The sequence below is a fragment of the Argentina anserina genome, chromosome 7 (genome assembly GCF_933775445.1).
Source record: "Argentina anserina chromosome 7, drPotAnse1.1, whole genome shotgun sequence".
NCBI lineage: Eukaryota > Viridiplantae > Streptophyta > Magnoliopsida > Rosales > Rosaceae > Argentina > Argentina anserina.
Genome location: NC_065878.1, coordinates 4,975,605 through 4,991,975, shown reverse-complemented (window position 1 = coordinate 4,991,975; position 16,371 = coordinate 4,975,605). Strand labels below are relative to the sequence as shown.

At 38.6% G+C, this 16,371-nt stretch overlaps 1 long non-coding RNA gene across 3 annotated transcripts; it reads right to left on the bottom strand.

The window, feature by feature from the left end:
* Positions 1-5,106: 5,106 nt before the first annotated feature.
* LOC126803255 (uncharacterized) lies at positions 5,107-8,425 on the bottom strand. Of its 3 annotated transcripts, XR_007673079.1 has the most exons (8): positions 7,637-7,969; positions 7,424-7,531; positions 7,234-7,331; positions 6,895-7,143; positions 6,681-6,792; positions 6,399-6,470; positions 5,489-5,534; positions 5,107-5,329 (listed from the first exon to the last, which is right to left on the bottom strand). It is a non-coding gene; the product is annotated as an uncharacterized LOC126803255 (long non-coding RNA). The 3 variants fall into 3 exon arrangements; XR_007673077.1 differs by lacking the exons at positions 7,424-7,531; positions 7,637-7,969 and adding an exon at positions 7,983-8,425; XR_007673078.1 differs by lacking the exon at positions 7,424-7,531 and having other exon boundaries at positions 7,637-7,966.
* Positions 8,426-16,371: the final 7,946 nt, after the last annotated feature.

Below are 16,371 nucleotides of genomic sequence, written 5' to 3'. Positions count from 1 at the left end.
TAATTTGTTTAAAGACACTCAATATAGAAATTAAACAATGAAACATATAAGCACAAAAGTCTTTATCGGAGACATGTTAACACGACGGCGTCACTCACCATGAGATACATGTAAATTTCCAGATTATTTAAACCACATAGTACAAACACAAACCGAATATACTCAGTGCATGATCCGATTTATATTGATATGGCTAATGAAAACGGTACTCAAATAACAATCATGGCCGGGATTGCATTCAAGCACCAAATCCATTTGCACAAATCTAGAAATTAACTAAAAATATATAAAGAACTATGAAGAACGTAAAAACTAAATTCCAAGCAATTAAATTGTCACATGAATATGCTGCAAATTGCCTTTTAATTATTAAATAAGAACTAAAAATTTACTAACAACATACAATACCAAAGTTTAATCATAAACACAAATTCACACCCTTCATAGACAAAGGGTTGTAAAACTACAAAATCAGATGGAGCCATAGTGAATGGTTGTGAGAATCACACTTTAGAGTGGCTTTGGAGGGCTCGGCTGCAAAGAGGACTGCTCGGCTGGGTGGTGGAGTGTCACACGGCTATGGCTCAGTTCCTAGGCTGTGAGAGTGGTGGTAGAGAGGTGGTGATGGTGGTGGAAAGGCTGCTGAATTTTGTAGGTGTGTATGGAGAGAATTTGACAGAGTTTCGGCTCTTGTTTACAAAGGAGAAGTGATACATTTTATGAAGCTAGGTTGTGCTATATATGGAGGAAAATTCGAAGGTATATATCCCCAAGAATATCTCAAGGATCTTTTCTTTTACTCAAAGTCTTTTCCTTTCTTTTCTCTGAAAATCGGCAGAATTGACTTATGTGCATTGTTTTCGTCATAACGGTCGCTAGAAAGTAGCTATTGATGTGATTCCACTTAATTGCATTGGAAACTAGACTTCCGTAGCTTTCTATCTATATATCACACGTTATCTGACTCATCGTGAGTTGTCCTGCGGAGTTCGTCAAAGTTGGATGACGTGAATTGACAGATTTCTGATTTTGATAAGGATTAGACTTTAATTGCATATCTTCTTCCTTCTTTAATTCTGATTTTTTTGCATGAATTTCCTCCTTTATCTTCTCCTTTATCTCATGATAATTCAGCTGCATTAATCCCTCTATATTATCTTCTCTTTCTTTTCAATTTAATTATTTCCACCTTTATCTATTCCTTCTTCTTTTCTTCTCACGGTTGCTCCTTCATTTCCTCTCCTTCTTTTCAGCTGGCATTATCCTTCAATGACTCCTTTATGCCGTGATTCTTCATTTAGTTCTTCTTAATTATCTCCAAGGGTAGCACAAAATATGGCTCCTCAATTCTAGCTGCATTATCTCTTCTTCAAAACCTGAAATTAAGAAAAGAAAAGAATAAAGACAAGATAATACATTAAGATAAACTTGTCCTAATCTAGACAATTGTTGTCTTAATAAGAAACATATGAAATAAATAAGCTCATTTAGATTATGAAAGTTTTCATTTCACAACAAGGAACTTGCTTGAACAAGTAAGTTACTAGAATATGAAAGTTCAATTAGGAAAGTTACAGAATAAGAGTTCTAGTTCAAGTAATATTTTCTAAATTGGTACGTTTACTAGTCTAAAAATGACTCCCAATGCAAATAAGATTCTTAAAATATTACAAATGTTACAGAAACGTCGAATAATAATAACTCATAATTCAACTAGGTTTCCTAGTTCAACGGGGAATTCTACTCTAAATATGACTCTTGACAATTTCTGTTTTTTCAGCCTATTTTACCACCAAAATGCAACCAACGCCACCAAAGACTCATACTTTGTCTCAATGACTCAATTTTACAACAATAAGGACTAAGAAAAAAAAATTGAGGTAAAAATATGTTAAGAACGTCGCACAAAGTGCTCCTATCGGTTGAGAAGTGGTTCGTTGAGAGTCTGATCTGGGACACCCCAAACATGTTTACCAAATTAGAGTTTGATAAATGCACTCTGGGTATTCGAATAATGCCTAAGAGAAGAGATGCATGTCATTTTGGCTTGGGCACTTGTGCCTTTGCTGCTTGAGATTTCTAAAATAAAACTTTGCTCACCTTTTGTGAGATTCATGAACGATTGTTGCTTAGGCTTTACTTGTCTGCTTGATTGCTTGTTTATGAATAGTGTGGTTTGTTTTGGCTGTACCAAGCACAGATGGTGATTTTAATGTGCACAAGGATATGTGTTAATAGGGAGGAGTTTGTTGTATTTAGCTTGCTAGATAGGGGAAATATAGAAAGTGTAGAAGCTAGGAAAATGAGGTCGGATGATTCATTACAAGAGTGAACGTAAAATTGAAGGGGTTTGATTACTAGGGAGAACCAAATTCTAAGGAGATGATTGGCGGAGGAATTAGCAGCCATATAGAAAAGGTTGTTATGTGCTCATTTTACGATATGACGGAGAGATAAATTTAGTTTGGTTGGATAGGTATGGTAAGGGCTTGCTCTTGTTTCCTTCATCTGAAAACTTCAAAGAATGGATTGGCAAGTAGTGTAGGCATAAAGCGATATATATGACTACTGATACTATCACTCAGATTACTTCTTAGGTAGCTTAAAATTGGAGCTTGCGTACCTGAGGTGCATGAGTGACCCAAAGATTGATATAATTAGCATGCTGGCATTTCTCCTAGAATAAGCACCTGAGGCTGTGAAGTCTATTACCATGCTTGCAATTATTTTCCAAGTGTTTGAGAAGTCATGCGACTTTGATTCTATATTTTTTTTTCTCGAATCACCGCAGCTATTTTTCAGGGAGACTCTTGATTCTCAATGTGTATGATGATTTCACTCATCTTTTTCCTTTGACTCCATTTCCTCGAACTACCTCAACCAATATTTCTCTTTTCTCTTTTCCTTTTCGAGTGTTTACGTGTGTATTGCTTGAGAAAATGGATATGCATGGCATGTTGCGTGTGGTATATGCATTCACATGATTTTGCCTTACACATTGCAAGGATTTTTGTTGCTTGAGTTTAAGTAGATTTAGCTTCGGGCAACCTTGTATGGGTATATATACATGCCTATTCTGATTGCCATGGCTTCAGGTTGTCTTTTGTATTTTAATATAGCCACGAGAGAGTGGGTGTGCATTAAAAAAAAAGAGTTTTTTTCACCAACAGTCCCTCAACTCTGGTGTACCTACCAATGTGATACCTCAACTCTTAATCGTACCAATGTGATACCCAGACTCTAGTATTGCTATCATTGAAGTACTTCCGTTAGTTTTTTTCAACTTTTCCGTTATCTTGGTGACGTGGCAGGTACGTGAGGCCCACAAAGAGGGTTAAAAGACAAAATTAACCTCATCTGAGAGGAGCAATGTTTTTCCCGCCCTTTACCTTGAGAAAGACACCCAACAATTCCAATTTTGGCGCCAATTTTCCCTCCCTACTCCTTAATTTGTGTCTCTTATCTAACTAAAAAACTACCGCCAACCAATCGACCACAATCTGATAAAACCTAGATCAATCTCATTTTCTATTTTTACCCTAGCACTTGTTAAACTAACAGAATAAATATAGAAATTTATACGGAACATCTCATTTCCACAATCTCATAAGAATATAAAAACACATAACACATATTCTTATGAGATTGTGGAAATGAGATGTTCCATATAAATTTCTATATTTATTATGTTAGTTTAACAAGTGCTAGGGTAAAAATAGAAAATGAGATTGATATAGGTTTTATCAGATTGTGGTCGATTGGTTGGCGGTAGTTCTTTAGTTTAGATAAGAGACACAAATTAAGGAGTAGGGAGGGAAAATTGGCGCCAAAATTGGAATTGTTGGGTGTCTTTCTCAAGGTAAAGGGCGGGAAAAACATTGCTCCTCTCAGATGAGGTTAATTTTGTCTTTTAACCCTCTTTGTGGGCCTCACGTACCTGCCACGTCACCAAGATAACGGAAAAGTTGAAAAAAACTAACGGAAGTACTTCAATGATAGCAATACTAGAGTCTGGGTATCACATTGGTACGATTAAGAGTTGAGATATCACATTGGTAGGTACACCAGAGTTGAGGGACTGTTGGTGAAAAAAACTCAAAAAAAAATTTGTTTTGGAGATGGGCTTGGCATGGTTCTATCATGGCTTTTAGCATGGATGCGCGACTTTCGAAAGAGGAGCTTGGCAAGGTATGCGTTTTAAATGTATTAAACTCATATGCATGTTGTTTATATGCTTAGAGTAATCCTCTTAGTCGTGAATCCGCTTGGCGTGGCATTCTGCTTGGCGCCTATATATGATTGAAGTATGTATTGGCTTGATGTATCTAGGTATGAGCCTGGTGTATTTGAGTTTATATGGGAGGATCACCTTCGGTGTATGTAGGAATTAGGACAGAGCCTGTAGCTTGATTTATTGACCAAGTACTTATACAAGCTTGGTATTGTAAATAGTAGAAAATTCTGTAGTGTAGCATGTGACTAGTAGTGACCTTTAGGATTTTGAGGTTTGTACATGAATGTAAGGAAAACATGGTTCTGATGTCACCGCCACTATGCCAAGAAATGCTTCAGACCACAGATATCGACCGTTGTCTGATAGCATACCTATGTGTCGTCTATTTTAATGCTGTCTCTTTGCACATCAGACCACAGATATCCACCATGGTCTCATAACACTATCAAACAACAACTAAAAAGTCCTCTGTTGTCTAATGTTATACTATCATTTCCAGGTTTCAAATGATACAACATTTATATGTGGACGTATTGGCACTAAAATTACACAGATATGTTGATTTTATCTTAGTTTTAGCAGAGATATGGATAATATATGTTGTTTGATAGCTAGTTTAATAATAATTATATGTTATGTTAGCTAAATTTATATTTACACTTATGTGTTGTATGATGTGCACGTTATTGAACCTATATCTATTTCTATATGTTGTCTGATGCACAAAACAACAATAGAACTTTAGTTCTTTCCATTGTTTGAATGTGGTTCAACTAACACATGGTAGTTATGTATCTATTGTTTTTCCGTACATCAAATTACAGTTATTGTTCAATATATATAGTAAATCTAAAAATTTGTAATTTAACAAATCACCAACTGACAAATATATGAAATAAGTGTATATTATTTACGTAGTTTATGAAAGCCACATAGTTTCATTTTACACAAATACATACAAAATCAGGATGGTGCCTAATATCTTTACCCAGCAGTGAAGTCTTCTAACTCCCAATTCAAAATTGTCCCATTTTGTGGTCACCAAGACATTTTTGCTACTCTTAGTACTGAATGGATTAAAATTCCTTGATAAACCTATCACAAAAAATACACATTTGTAATTCTCTATTTAATCACTGTATGGCATTTCAGTGCTAGTCCATAATAACTAACATATGGTGCTATGCAATATAAAACATAGATCAATTATATAAACAAATCATGAGAAAACCAAAGAACAAGCAAGAAGTATACTGGTGTTTAGTAGGTTCCGAAGACGTTGGTTCATTCAACAATGTTCCTGAATTGCATAGCAAAAGAAAAAGAAACAAAATATTAGCTCCTTAGAGATTATTTATTACACTACAAAAATCTTAAGCAACAAGAAACCATTAACTGATGCTATTACAGAGGATGACAAAGTGAACTTTTATTCAACTATCTAGTATAATGCTCTTTAAAAAAAAATCTAGAACAATGAATTCTTTGAAATAATATTTAATGTAAGAAAAATATCAAGACATGATTATAATGAATATAATGAATATAATGAGTTGGGATAGAGTGATAAATACAGCTTAGTGCCACATATAATAAATATTAGCAAACAAACAACATGATCAACCTATGCCAACTATATGGTAACTACCATGGATAAGCAGTGGGTAGAATAATTCCATGAACATAGGATGATCAACCCTTGTCCTATGTCAACTATGGTAACCACCATGGATAAATAATGGGTAGAATTAATTTAATAGACATAGCACATTTAATAATTGATAAGAAGACTACCTAGTGACACCACCACAAGGATCCATAGAAAGCTGAGCTATGCCCCAGAAAACGCCATGAAACTTAATTTTGATGGCGTTTCTTATGTGCCATTGATTTCATGGTGTTAACAAACGCCATGGAACGTTTTTTCATTTTAAAAAAATATTTATCATGATTTCTGTTTTAATACAGAAATCAATTAATCCCGTGGGTATGGCAAAAACTGTAATACATCCCCATGACAAATCTTTAACAAATGAAGATTATGCTCAATCTGCAACACTTCCATCAATGTAAGGTTTATTGTTTCTCTACAGTCTACACATCTATGTATATATGTAAGCTTAGAGAAAGAAAAATAAATACAACAAAATTTGCTTTTGGCTACCTAAACCTTAATGGCACAGTATGTCCGAACTGGCGGTGATTATCCTGCTGCCTTCGTGGAGATTAGCAACTCCTATATATCAAAAAATAAAAGATTAAAATATGTCAATGTTTCTAGTTGCAGCTCTCAAATCATACAACACAAAATTATGATGTATGTATCCCCAATCAAAAATATAAAGATATTTGAAGCGATTTTATAAGGTTAAGTAGAACTTAGGATACAAGATCATTAGTTAAATATGGACAAGTCAGTTCAAGCTAAATCTGAAATTTCATTTACCATACTTCCTCTTCTCAAAGACCTTACAAACTTGGCACATCTATGATGATTACTGGGCAAGTACACTCTGCCCTCATCAAGAAATGACTATGATCTCAACGGTCAAGCTGGTCTGTAATGGTGCTGAATAAGAAGACTGACTTTCAACACAAGTTCAAAATCCAAAACCAAATAGCAAAAATGTATATCGGCATGATCACAAAGCAGGACTTACCAACTATCAATTGCATAAGTTGTGTAACTCATATCTTCCTAATGGTAGATCATGTCCGATTCCCATTTCATTTTCAGAATAGCATGCATAACAGTGGGCCTTCATTAAGAAGCTGCAGCTACAAGTTCACATTATTAGTAAAGGGCATAGGAGAGAAACCATACCTTCAAATTTATAACAAATGAGATGAGTGACTCTACTTGCCACCAATGGTTTAGAAAATTGAGCGCCCATTAAATTCACCGTTGTCTGGCAGAAAAAATAAAATCAAAATCAAAATGTAAAGTGGCTGTTGCTACGTTGCAACTATCCAAAAGGGGACTTAAACCAGAAGCATACCATAATGTCCTCTCTTGTCCTTGATATCCATTCAAGAAAATTAACAAATTCTTGGCACCAGGAATACCATTCAAATGTTTGAGAAGCCTATTTATAATCTGCACAAGACACAACAGCACACAAATCCTAAATAGTCACTAAACATTGGTTGAGCCTCTAACCTATTAGGGAAATGAGATGAAAAACTCACAACAGCGGCATCAAGGGGCATTCCAACATTAAAACTATCCATAGGTAATCCTATCCACAATGATGTGAGTGCAATTGGAGAAAGTGGACACAATCGGTGTTCATCTTGCTATACTCAAAGAAACATGCAGTTCCAATGTTTAAAATGAACTTCTAATTCACTAGTTTCTTATGGAAAGCAAATTTATCAATTTGACAGTAAAGACTCCGGTACCTGGTGGCAGCAATGGATTGTTGAGGAGCCTCATTTCGAAGAGTCTTGGCCTTGAGCTTCTTCGATAACGTTTCCAACTGATCCAAGTTTCTCTTACAAAAAACACCGAAACAAAAAATGAAATCCACATTTTGAAAAATACAAAAAACAGCCTACATTGAATCAACTTGAGCTACACCAAAGCTCACAAAGCCAAAATTCAAACAAACACGAGTTTTCTCATTAGTTTCTGGAAATTTAAAGGCGCTGCGCTCTAAGTGGAAACCTAGAGAGATTCAATTGAAGAATACCTAAGCTGAAAACCTAACATTCAATTTCCAATGGAGAGAGAAAGAGAGTAGAGAACCTGGAGAGGGGGAAAATGAGCGGCTTGTTCGAGAAGCTTGGTGGAGGAGTGGAGGAGATCGGTCCAGCAACTCATGTTCTGATCCGACGCCATGGCATTTAGCTCTATCTAGGGACTCCCTACCGCTTAAACCCAGGTGGCGGAGACCTTCGAGGTAGAGGGGAGCGGTCGTAGTAGTCGGGGAGGGAGACTGCAAAACCCATATGCAAATTGGTTCCCAATAGCAAAACCCATCACGAAATTAGAGAGGCGGAGAGGATCAATTTCCCATATGCAAATACGAAGGATTTTGTTGCCGTCGTCACCGTCAAAGTCTTCAAAGTCGTGAATGGAGAGGAGTTGAGGGATGGTTTTGATTTTGGGGGTTTTGATATTGGGGATGCGTTTGGAGCAAAGGATTCTTGGGTTTAGAGGAAAGGTCGTAGAGGGTTTTTGAGATCTGAGTATTTGGAAACTAAGGGCTCAAGGCTTTTTTGCCTCAGTCGCTAAAGATTGAAATCTGAAGCTCCAAGTCAAAATGGAAAAAAGTTTACTACGCATAAACAACATTGATGTTGTCTAATATATAAAATTTTAAGTCAGATTTTTTATTCCATGGTTAGACAACATATGTGTGGTTTAAAGTTCACAACACGTTGAATAAGGAAAATATACGGTTGACTATTTCGAGAGAGAGAAACCAAAATATTGATACTAGGTTTGATCCTTATTTCTGGCAACTTTAACTTAACCGCATATAAGTATTGTCTGAAGACAAAATCATGTTTTGGTCTTCAAATGAGTGAATTTTCTTATTTTCACTTACAACACTTAATTGTTGTTAAAACGAAAAATATAAAACAATTTTCATGACCCTATTAAACGACATATAATTTTCTATGTGTTGTTTCAAAAACTGGGATAACAGCAAATTTCCTAAATATTGTCTAAATACTATGATATGATACACTTCTTGGCATAGTGCACGGTAAACGTAGTAAAAACGTGAGCACGTTGTTTTTTGAGTTGTTAGAGATTGCTGCTGCAAATTTGGTAGCAAAAGAATGAACTTGACTGTATAGCGGGTTTTGTTTGTTGTAGGAGTAAAAATTTTGAGATACAGCACTAGTTAGTAGGTTTGAGAAAGAATATCAATAATGAATTTGGGTTGACACCAGGCTTGAGTGTGTATAGAGAAGGTATTGTGTATAGAGGTGGCTGCTGGAACCAATGTTGATGGGGTTCAGGTAGTAAAATAGTTGCTGCAGAGTAAGCTCTAGCTATGGCAGAAAAGCTTTCATAGTAGTATTGGACGTGTGAGGCAGGATTAGGAGCCGCAGGGAGAGAATATTTCAAAAATAAACCATAGTATGAAAGTAGCCTTAACTCTTTGACTTAGAGAAGAGCTTAGTATACAATTGTCATACTGACATTTAGGATAAACTTTGGCCATTGTGGGGAATATATTATGAAAGATACATGATTTCTGGCTGTCACATTTGCCTGAAAGAGGTGCTGACTTGTACAAGACATTGACTTTGGGATGTTGACCAGAGAGATACAATTTGGATGATCACATGAATATATGTATGTTAGTAACTAAATATTTTTAGCAACCTTGAACAAGTTTATCATCGATCAGCCCCCAAGTAGCACACCATTTGAGAGGCTGATCTTGCTTGAGTTTGCTTGCTCAAGTATTGCTTGTTGAGTTGTAATTGCTTGCTCTAATATTTTAGCTTTCTAGAGTATTGCTTGCCACTTAGTTGTGTAACAATTGCTTGCTCTAAGGGTTTTTTGGCTTGATTATACATTGCTCTTGACTTTATTGCAAAAAATCTGACTTTCAGCTTTCAGTAGTAATATGCAGTCCGATAGGGACTTGTAGACTTGGACTACATAAATGAACACCAAGCATAATTTGCATATAAGCATGGATCTTTGCTTGACTAATACATGACATAGCCACTAAATTCAAGAGATATGATCATGGCAATATGTGGAAGTTATTTTCCGTGGGGGTTGGCCAAAGATGGTTCAGGGGTTGTTAGGAACTGGAGAAAGAGGACATGAGAAAGGGTTAAATGTCTTAATTCTGGAATTTGGGCAAGAAATTAGAAGAATTGGACTGTAGTATCCGGGTATAGATAAATGTGTGTACACCACAGTGGTAAGCATAGTAACTCTGGGTCTGAGTTAATTGATTTGCTGCTGGGAATCCAATAGGTAAAGGATTGAAATGTGGATATCAAATTTTGTTGCTTAAGGTTGTGACTTCTTACTAGGAGGACACTCGTTGTTGAAAATGGAAGTTGCATGCGAGAACTGGGGTATTGGTAGGTGATCTAGGATGAGTACACAAGTATAACATAGAATTTATATTACTGCTACAGTAAAATGTTGGATATAACAGTAAATGTGGATGAGGCATGGATAATAGATTAGTTACAGTAGTGTTGGCTTTTGGCTACAACATGAAATTTCTTACTATAGAAAGTGTGAGTTTAAGTCTGGGAGCTGCGGGGGGAGGGAAACAATAAAGAAAAACATAATATACAGATTAATATTAGCTAGTAGATCTTTTTTTTGAAGGCAGAGTCCCTAGCACCAGCTAGGAGTCGCAAATATTATTTAGTAGATAAATCAGTTTGCAATGAGGAGGACATAAGACCAATACCCCATGCTACAATAGAACTCCCACACATATCCTCGTAGAGCGCATCCCGTATAATGTCAGGAGACTCCTCAAACCAAACACTATCCATAGAACCACCACAAGCAAAGGGAGTAAGACGATTTGCAACACCATTAGATTCCCGGAGAATGTGACTAATAGTAGAAGAAGGCAAAGCAAGTAAATACCGTTTGCAATATTCTATAATTCGACACACCTCCGATAAATCCGCTCGAGAAGAATTAAAAGCAGCTACCAACATAGAAGAATCACTTTCAATGTCAATGTTAACCTAATCTTGGCGTAGACCAAGAAGCAAACCCTCTCTACACGCGTCAGCCTCCATAGCAAGAGCGGAGTGAGCATATAGATAGGACTTAGCACATACAACGATACTCCTTCCACTATCGTTCCTACAAACTATCTCGACTCCACCCCCATTTATCCTTGAGTCAAAAGAGCCATCTATATTTGACTTCAGGCGCCCCCTGATGGGGATGACCACTTAACATGAACTCTCTTCTTATTCCCCACTGCTTTCGGATGATAAAACTGAAATTCATCCAACATTTTATACACCCAATGAATCATATTCAAAGGTTGAAAAGACATACCTTTCCACAACACATTGTTACACTCATGCCAAATAGCCTACAAACTCATACAAAACAAATCTCTCGCAGGACTATCACTATTTTCTAGAACCTCTGACAACCACTTCAACAACGTCCCTGCCGGGTGAGAGTCAACCTGCATATGAAGAGGACCCAGCTGCCAAAAGCTCTGGACCACTGGACAATTTTCAAACAAATGCACATCTCTCTCCAACTCGGCCTCACATTAAACACAAGAAGGATCACTAATCTCCACCCTCCTTTTTACCAAAGCCACCCTAGTAGGGACAATACCCTTAAGGAGCCTCTAGATAAAACTTCTCACTTTAGGAGGGACTCTAGCTTTCCACACCATGGACCACACATGACTACCAACACCCCCACTATCTCCCATTGAAGTTGACGCCCTCCCCCTCAAACGTTTCACATGATTATACACAAAATAGCCACTTTTGACTTTGAAAATACCATGTCTGTCAAAATGCCAGACAAACCTATCACTCTCGGCCACATGCCCGAGTTTTATATTTGCTATAACATCCACCTCTCCCTCTGTGAACAACTCTCTCAGCCGCTCCACATTCCAACTCCTCCCATCTTCATTTAATAAGTCACAAACCAAAAGGTCCTATGTACCTTCCATAATTGAAGAGTATGGGGAAAAAGAATTCGGAAGAGGCACCCAAGGGCAAGGTTCTAAAAAACGCTAGGCGTTAATCGGGCGGACAGCTAAAAATCAGCGCCTAGAGGATTAATCGGGGATTAATCGGCCCAAAATCGAGACGGCCAAGGGTCTCCGGGCGCCTAGGCGGGGATTTTTAGAACATTGCCCAAGGGTCAAACCACACTTTCGACTGTTCCCCAGTACCCACTTGCAGTCGAATCCCCAATTTTAAGACTTCCCTACCAGCCAAGACACTCCTTCACGCATACGACTCACCACCCTTTAGTTTCGCTTCCAAGAAAGAACAATTAGGAAAATAACGTTATTTCAGAAGTCTAGTGAGAAAAGAATCAGGCTGATGAATAATCTTCCATCCTTGTTTAGCAAGAAGGGCCAAATTAAATGAATGCATGTTCCGAAACCCCAAACACCCCCCCCCCCCCCTCATTTTTTGGAGAACATAGTTTCTCCCAAAAAAGCCAATGGATCTTCCTCCCACTCTCCTCATCCCCCCCCCCCACCAGAATGTTGCCATAATCTGATGCATCTCATCACACATATTTCGGGACCTCAAAACAATTCATTAAAAAAAATGAAGGAATCGTTTGAGCCACCGACTTAATCAACAACTCCTTACCGGCATCGCTCAAACATTTCTCTCCCCAACCACTGGTACGATTCCGGATTTTCTCGTTAAGAAAAGCAAACGACTCCACTTAGAGTAGCTAAGCTCCGTTGGAAGACCCAAATACTTATCATGTTTCTCTACAATCCCCACACCAAGAAGAAAAGCAATGCCTTCACTCATAAACGGGTGGACATTCTTACTAAAAGAAATACAACTTTTAGAGAAATTCACCACTTTCCCTGAGGCAGCCTCATAATTAGCCAGCAAAGACCTCACCACTTCACATTCCTCGCTACCCACTTGGATAAAATAAAAGCATCATCAGAAAAAAACAAATGAGACACACTAGGCGCTGAACGACAAATATGCACTCCGTGCAAAGCACCAAATTCCTCTGCATACAAAATACTCCGAGAGAGAACCTCCCCACAAAGCAAAAATAAATATGGCGAAATCGAGTCTCCTTGTCTCAGCCCTCGAGTGGGAACAACTCGACCCCGGGGCTCCCCATTAATAATGAAAGCATATGAAACAGTAGAAACACAACCCATGATCCAACCAATCCACTTGTCCCCAAACCCCAACCTCCTCATTACCTCCTCAAGGAAAATCCATTCCACCCTATCAAAAGCTTTACTCATGTCTAATTTCAAAGCACCATACCCAACTTTACCACCCTACGCCGTTTTAGACAACTTGACACTTCAAACGTCATTAAAGAATTATCAGAAATAAGACGTCCTGGCACAAAAGCACTTTGAAACGGACTAATAATCCCATTCATAAAAATCTTCAACCGGTTCGCCAAAACTTTAGAACCGATCTTATAAATAACATTGCAAAGAGAGATCGGTCTAAGCTACTGCATATGCTGGGGTGACTCTACTTTAGGGATTAAGCCACATAGATTCTATTAACAGTCTGAACTGCCTCTACCGAACCAACATATCCCTCACCGCTGACACAACATCATCACCTACCACCTCCCAAAAGTGCTGATAAAAACAAGGGGCAAACCCATCAGGGCCCGGAGATTTAGAAGGATGCATTCCTTTTAACGCAAAAAACACCTCCTCCTTATCAATAATATCATCAAACACTCATTATCACTTTCAATAATCAATGGGGCCATCCCTGCCAGAATACTACTAAAATCAGTAGGACTCGACGTTGAAAAGAGATCCTGAAAATAATTCAGAACAATAGCCTCAACATCAGCCACAGTCGTACACCACACCCCGCTACTATTAAATAAACAAGAAACACTATTCTTCTTCTTCTTCTTCCGATTTTTCGTCTTTTGGTGAAAGTACTTGGTATTAAAGTCATCATCCTTCAGCCAGTAGACCTTGGCCCTCTGTCGCCAAAACACATGCTCTCTGTGTAATAAAGAATACAACTTGGCTTTCAAACCCACCCTCTCCTCAATAATTGCCACAAACAAAGTGTTCTCATAAAAGAAAGCCAATTGTGTAGAGACAATCTCAATTTCTTGTCTTAATCCATTGAACTGATCACGGCTCCAATCCTCCAGAGCCCTTTTAGTCATGCACAATTTTTGAGAAAAAATATCTAAAGACCCACTCCCTTCCACTTTCTGCCAACTCTCCTTTACTAAAGTCAAACAACTCTCCTCATCCAACCAAAATTGTTCAAACTTGAAACGTTTTTTCCTCTTCCTCCTAGGCCGACGCTGTTTCGAAGCCTCTAACAAGATTGGAATATGATCTGAAGCAGAAGTATTTAAGTGTCGCACCCGTGAAGCGGGAAATAAATCATGCCATGAAAGAGAGGAAGTGAACCTGTCCAACCTCACCTTCACCTCCTCGCCACCTCTATTCCCACTCCAAGTAAACCGAGGGTCCACAAAATTAACATCAACCAACTCACAAAAACTTAAGGCATCATGCATATCATTCATATGACGAACCTTTCGACACAACCCACTCTACTTGTCAATCAGCTCACAAATCTTGTTGAAATCTCCACCCACCACCCAAGGGAGGTTCCCTATCAAGCTTAACTGACAGAGGAGATTCCAAGTTTGGATATGTTGCTCCGGTGTAGAAAAGCCATACAAGCCCGTGAACCTCCAGCAATCTGCCTCCCCTATCGTGCCCACCACCATATCAATATGATGATATGACAACGACTTAAGAGACACCTTCTTCTCATCGGATCACAATAAACAAAGACCCCCAGCTCTACTAACACCCTTACCATTATGCCGATTAATAAAGCGACAATCCACTGAAATTGCATTCCCGCCAACCTAACTGCTTCTTAACATTCTCCATCTCAGCCACCGTACAAAACGTTTCACTTAAAAAGTAATGTTGGGAAGATTAAGGGAAACCATCCCTTTAAAACCCGTAACTGTCCAAAAGTTCTCAATCCCCTGGCAGTTCCAACATATAACATTTATTATTCGTGATGGGTCATCGACGAACCTATCACGGAAGAGCGAACCAATGAACGTTCAGCTTTAATTTTTTTCTCAAATTTGGAAGCAGGAACCTTAACAATTCCAGCACGATATTTCTTCAAGCCCCCGCCAATACGAACACCCCATTTAGGCTTGCCATCACCTTTAGAGACAGGCTGACCTGCATTTGGACTCAACTCAGCCTGATGTTGACTCCCCACCCCTGATTTGACTAATCCCTTACTCAAAAGCCCAAGCCCACAAAACCCACTCTCCTCAAAAGAAATCTCAACAGCTGGTAGTACATCTTCAACCAAACATGCGGACCCCACCACTACTTTATTCTTAGCATGTGAAGATAAAACCCCAGCTGAAATTCCGCCTTTACCTTCAGTCAATCCCTTACAATCTTCCACCAAACATGCAGACCCCACTACTACTTTATTCTTAGCATGTGAAGATAAAGCCCCAGCTGAAATCCCGCCTTTACCTTCAGTCAATCACTTACAATACATTCTCGAAGAAACAAAGCCGGACATATCCTGGACACCCGCAATCACTGTAATAGACCCAATCTCCTTAACAATCGCAATTTCCTTGGAAGTCTCGTTCAGATCAAATAACAGCAGATCCTGCAATAATTTTGCCCCCTAATTTCCGCTGAATTTAAAATTTGAACCCAACTAAAACTTACCGACTGAATTAGGACTCGACCCCTTTGGAATCCACTCGCCACCCACGTGCCGCTTCTTCCCACTATTCTCCACTGAAGGCTCAAGATCAATCAAAATTCTTTCCCTTGTAACTTGCCCCACGACTTCATCCTCAAACTCCGACCTATCCCGCATAAAACCTGACAACATTAGCTCAGGGCCGACATCCTCCACCCACCCTTACTTTTTTCAAGAACACCATGGTTACTCTTGAGTTCAGAGGGAGGATTCACGACCACCGCTTGTTCCCTAGACTCCTGTGCCACAAGCCAGGCGTCCTTCTTCTCCGCACAAAGACAAACGTCAAACTGCTTTTCGACGATTTCACCAGACTCATGATGCCCACAGGAGTTCGAATCATGCCACAATAAACCACAATACTCACAAAAATTAGGAAGGCCAATATAATCAACTTCAAAGCAAGACCCTCTGCTCTTCCTAGGCAAACGAACATGAGCAACACGACGGAGCGGCTTATTCGTATCCATTCTAACACAAATTTTTAAATTTGAACCCAAAAACATCCTGTGCTTCGCCTCCTCCATCCTAGAGAATTCCCCAATTGTGTTTCCAATTCTAAGGCCAGTCTCTGGCTCCATATACAAAGGAGGAATCCCCTAGGCTCTAACCCAGAAAAATTGCATGTTAAGCAAAATTTGGAGCAGATCGTCTTCCCCATTGCTCGCAGCCAC